We start from the raw sequence: 6,000 nt of genomic DNA, 5'->3' as shown, positions 1-6,000 counted from the left end.
TTATATTTGAAATATAAAACCAAATCACAACAAATATTTGAACTAGGACACCTAGGACACCTAGGACACGTTTAAAACAAAGTAGTGACACAAAAACTAAAAAAAAAAAAAAAAAAAAAAAAAAATCTTCAAACAACATAATCAAACCAAATGATTATGAATCAAGTTTGAATGCAAATCAATGCTGAACACTTTCCCAGGCCGCCCGCTGCCGTTGCTGTGATGCTTTCCATGTCGCACTTGTTTATGGGGCGGGAGAACGGAGGGGGTGAGTCAGAGGTCCACAGAGAAGAGGCATTGAAGTAGAGGCCAATGTTTATGTTTGTGTCTGGTTTTTCTCTCTCTCTCTCTCTCTCTCTCTCTCTCTCTCTTTTCACTCGTACGGACGCAAGCAGCTCTTCTTTCTTCCCTCCCCATCCATCCATCCTTCCATCCATCTAGCTGACAAGCGTCAGTGTCGCTCCTCGGCCTCTATCCACCTGCCAGTGTTTGTGTTCCAGTCTGGCTCTGCGTGTCTGCGCGGGAAGGAGAGAGGGAGGAAAAGCCATCAGGTGGAAAGATGGAGGATGGGCGGAGCTGGAAAGAAAAGAAAAGAACGCCTGTGGTACCGCCATCAGAAGTTTCCATCGGGGGGGGGGGGAAGCCAGACGTCTGTGCAAGCTTTATCAGGACGGAGTGCGACTTGTTAGACAGCAGGGGGATTTTTTTCTTTTTTATTGTTGTGACTGGACTTTCCGTGTTTGCTTTTACCATCTGTGATTGTACACAAACAGCAAAAGAACACAAAAAGCACGTGTAGCTAAACTTTCTTTGAGATGGGCTAACAAAACGGGGGCGGAATCAGAACTTTGTCAGTGTCGTGGCCGTAAGATGACTATGTCACAACTCAGTTCAATTTTTTTTATAAAACACAAACATTGATACATTGATAAATAGTATCACAATAATATTGACCATTTTTATGCAAAATCTTGCAAAATTCTCACATACCTAAATGCATACATCCCGGTACAAAATGTTTACTTTGTCAAGTAAAACCCCCAAATTCTAACACTACAGTATATAAAATTGTTTGTTTGTTTGTTTTACGTACTTCTGCTAACACCAATGCGCAAAATCTCAAACACGAAAATTGAAAATATAGATGACTAGTTAGCTAGGTTATGAAAGCACAACAATATATATGAGTGAAAATTGAGACTTTTCGCACAAAATCCTACTAAATTCTTGTGAAAACAAGCTCACAATGGTTTTGGTTGAACGCAAACAAAACTAGATAGCTTTGTCACATAAACCCAAAATTAATTTGGGCCAAATCTTACTAAATTAAAAAAAAATACTGTACATATTTTTGCATAGACTACGCACGCACACAAAAATATAAAACAAAACCGAGCGGCTAGCTTTGTCAAGTAAACCCCCAAAGTATATCAGTTTTCTACCAAAAAATGCCACTATATATAAACTCCTACTAAAATGTATTTATTTTGTGGGCGGAGGGGTGTCGTATCCTCCATAGTTCTGTTAACGCAAATGCACAAAATTCTAAACATGAAAACTAAAAACATCAATAACTAGCTACCCTTGTCACCTGAACCTCCAAAATATGCCAGTAAAAGTGTATTTTTTTGTTGTAATTTGCTGGGTGCAAAATCATACTAAATTCTTATACATACTGTACACATTTTAGCAAAGTACATTTTATTAAATCTTCCCAACACATGTAGGTCACATTAATGGTGAAAAAAAGTTTTGAAAATAATTCATCTTGGTCTCTTTTTTCATGTCACAAAAAATGCCATTTGAAGAGGGGTGTGTAGACATTTAATGTCACTATATTACTGTATCAAAATATGGGTTGGGGGGTCTTTTTTACATAGTCAACATTCAAAAAGGCTCCCTGAAATACATATTATAGTTTCTGACTAATTACTGTACATTTTGTAAAATCCTACGAAATTCTTGTAACAGCAGCCATTAAAAATTCAATTTACTTTAAATTACAGAAGCTGTGAAAAACAAAGGTGGGAAAAACCTGTTTATCTCACTTGGAGTTTTTACTGGAGTTTTACAAGCGAGAAGCTGTAAAGGTGTAGAAACCTTTGACCTTTTAGGTGCACTTTGGCCTTTGTGTGCCCTCCTCTGCAAGCAGCAGCAGCAGCAGCAGCAGCTGTGTTGCTCTGCACCTTTATGATGTAAAAATTCACAACTTTAGCGTACTCGCACACTCCCTCCCACACTTGTCGACACATGAGAGGTAAACATGCTGTGGTTAGTGTAAAAAACGGACGTCCCCCACCATCCACCGTGAGATTTTTTAAACCACTCACAATTTCAGTATGACTGTGAAATTACCCTCTGAGTAGGGATCGTGAAACACTACAGATGACGAGGTTTACCACCACCAATAGGATCGAAGTGGAATAGTTTTGACTGCAAAGTTTTAAAAGTAGCTTGATAAATTACAATCGAGTAGGTCTCCACCTTAATTAAGGCGAGTGGGCTAGCTAATAAGCTAGCAACAGAGCTAGCTAGCTAAGCCGTGTTACTTTGACATACATACAGCTAACTTAACAAAGCTAGCTCCATTAAGGTTATCTTAATACATTGTATGGTAATTTTCTATACATTGATGATCTCTCTACCTTACCCAAGGCAAGTGGACTAGCTAACAAGCTATCAACAGACCTACCTAAACCATGTTACTTTGGCACATACATAGCGCAAACTAAGCAAAACCAGCTAGAGGACGCGGCTATCCAGTGAGCGTGAAAACATTGGTGTTTTAATAATGGGTCTGATTTTTATCCTGCTCCACGAAGGGTATCTTAATAAATTGTAGTCTTATTAGCCATTCAACTACTGCCAATAGCGATTTGGACCTTTCTCTGTATCGTCTTGAGAAGTGTACCACCCAGACTTGTATTTTGAAACATCCCTACGACGCTGCAAAGGTGCTGTTGTTGTCAGAGAGTGGGTGTCCCGCTTATTAATGGGGTCAGCGCAGCCCCCCCTGGGAGAAGGGGGATTAGGAGGAGGAGGAGGAGGAGGAGGAAGAGGAGAGGGCAGCGAGGACACACTGTCCAAAGCTTTCAGCTCTGGGGCGGCCAGATGAAAAGAAAATAAGAGTGCTACGCATTCCATATGTCGGGGCAAAGGGTGAAAATGTGCTTTGCATTTGCTTCCCTCTCCGGTTTGATTGGGACGTCTGTGGCACTTTTCGCGTGTGTGTGTATGTGTAAATGGAGCTCAGTTGTGCATTTAGTACTTCGTTTGAAGCACTACACAAAAATTGCCCAAGCGTTATGTGAGTGGGTGGCATGTTCAAAGGAGGATGACATTTTATTTTAAGCTTTTTTTTTTCTTATAAGTATTTTACTTTTTTGGGGGTCAAAAAGTCTGTTTTGCTCTGAAATATTTTTTAAAAACTTAACTTGTTCCTCGAAAATACATGATAGGACTTTGCTAGAAAATAGAGACAAAATTCTTGAATTTTTTTTTTAAAGTAACATTTTGCATTTTGCAAAGTATGCAACTTTTTTTTTTTTTAAAGAAAATGCTGTATATACTTTTACTTGAAAGTATGCATTTTCCCTTAACAATACATGACTATATGAAGGCGAACGTTTTCTTCGAATGAATGACATTTTTTAGTTTATGACTTTTTACTTGAAAATATTCAACTTTTTGTGAAAAATATCCTACTTTTTGTGCAAATCTGTTCCTTCCTTCCTTATGGCTCTTTGCTAATCCACTTGTGGAGATTTCCTTCCCCTGAACAGCGAGACGGATCCTCGCAGCACCTCTGGAGATCTCCTCCGGCGCTCAAGTTAAAGATGGAGTTGATTTTGTTGATTAGATTTAAGCCCGTGAAATGAGACCTTGGACACACATGGGAGAAACGGGGGTGGGGGGGTGTAGGGGTTGACTTATTAAAAAATGCCGGTGGTGGGTGACACAAGCCACAACATAACCTGCGCTATCTAATCAGGGCTAGGCAAAATTTTGTGCTTAAGGGGCCACATTTGATTTTGAACAGGATTATCCAGGATTTGGGAGTATTCCGTGTGCGGCCCACGGGCCATATTTTGCCCACTCCCAATCTGATGCGAGCTGTGTCAACAATTCCCACTTTGCAAGGATAATAATGCTGACTTTTCATTTTGGGGAGTCGATTTACGCCGCGCTGTTCTGCAAGGGGTGTTCCTAATATTTTGGTTAGCTACATGAGAAGAATCCACATAATAGAAATAGGTCTCGGTTGTACCAGTACAATAATAAACACATATATATATTGAATATTTTTACTATTTTTCCAAATATTTGAATATTTCATCCGTCCCACACATCTCCAAATCTCTGGGGAACCTCTTGGACCAGCCTGGCTCCACCGTACTCCAGGGGGAGTCCAGGGAGGGCATACCCCATCTGTGACTCACTTCCTGGGGCACAGGTACACTCATTGCCCTGGCATCACAGTGGAAGAGGAGGAGGCGTGTGTGTGTGTGTGTGTGTGTGTATGTGTGCAAGTGTGTGTGGTCACGGTGCAAGCCCAGCTAATGAGTCACACACAATAAGTCAGTAATCTTCGCCGAAGGTCTTGTGTTGTTTGGCATGAATATCAGTTATTGCGGAAAGATGGAACTTTTCCCTCACTTCCTCCTTAGCGAAAGGATTGCAGTCATGCTCACGTGGACTCTCACACCTACACACACACGCACACACAGTTCCACCAATATACTTCAGAAGGCGGGAAATTAACCTGAAAGTGGAAGTCAACGTAAACATTGTTTTTTTCAAGAATATGTTCTATGCAAGCCCACTAGTTGAAACAGGGCATTCTGATAAATATCGCGTTTGTGGAATAAGCCACTTGTTTTTAGCTATCTCTGGGGGCGGCCATTTTGTTTACTGTCGACTGAAAAATGACATCACAACTGCTCACGACGACCAATCGCGGCTCAGCTTGAGAAAACAGGTCAGCCGCGATTGGTCGTTGTGAGCAGTTGTGATGTCATTTTCAGTCGACAGAAGACAAAATGGCCGCCCCCAGAGATGGCAAAAAACGAGTGCAATTTTGCTGCTTAAATTCCACAAACGCGAAATTTAATTTAATCAGAATGCCGTGTTTCAACTAGTGGGCCTGCTGGGAACATATATTACATTATATTACAACATACATTCCTCACACAACACGTTGCACCGTAAACTAACTAACTAACCATTCGTCCTAGAAAGTAAAGAATGTTTCCCGCATTGATTTGTACCCTCCAGAGAGCCAGGGGTCACCTCGAGCCTGTTGCCCCTCACCCTTGGGTGGGGTTAGGTCTGTGAATGTGTGGGGGGCGGGGTGGGGGTGGGGGGGGGTGTCAGAGAGAAGCTGAGGGTTAATTGTGGTCCCTCTTAGAAGTAATTGCCAAAATCACCCACGCCTCACCCCAAATAAGCACCCCCACCCTCCCTTCCCAGTGTTCCCATCATCTCATAGCAGCGATACAAGTATTCTTTTTTTCATGCGCAGCATAGACGCTCGGCTTGTTTCCCGCGACGTGTTTGGCATTCCGTAGAGCGCCTGGAGGTCAGCGCTTCTTTGGACACCCCCACACACCCAACCCCCAGGCCTTAAAAAGGCACAAACCCAGCTATAGTTCTCCAGATATTCACACAGGAAGCATGGCAACTATGAGGAGGAGATCTGCAGGAAGAGCAGGAATGTTCATTTCAGGGGGAATTTCCCATAAAAAAAAAAAAAAAAAAAAAAAATTAAATACCGAAACAATGCAAGTGTGCCACACTGTCGGTTTAAGATTAAGAGGCTTGTGGGTGATTGGCTGTGGCACAACGGATGACCCAGCATCAAATGGAATACCGTTTGTCATTCAAAGTTAAAAACGTATTCAACATTTAAATAGGAAAAATGATCAGAATTTTGATTACAAGCACAAAAGATCACCGAAAAAAATGTGAAGAAAAAATATGATTTACAAAGTTCAATTGTAA

Source organism: Filicampus tigris, chromosome 12 (genome assembly GCF_054856515.1).
Source record: "Filicampus tigris isolate MCC_2025a chromosome 12, RoL_Ftig_1.0, whole genome shotgun sequence".
NCBI lineage: Eukaryota > Metazoa > Chordata > Actinopteri > Syngnathiformes > Syngnathidae > Filicampus > Filicampus tigris.
Note: the sequence above shows the minus strand (reverse complement) of the source record.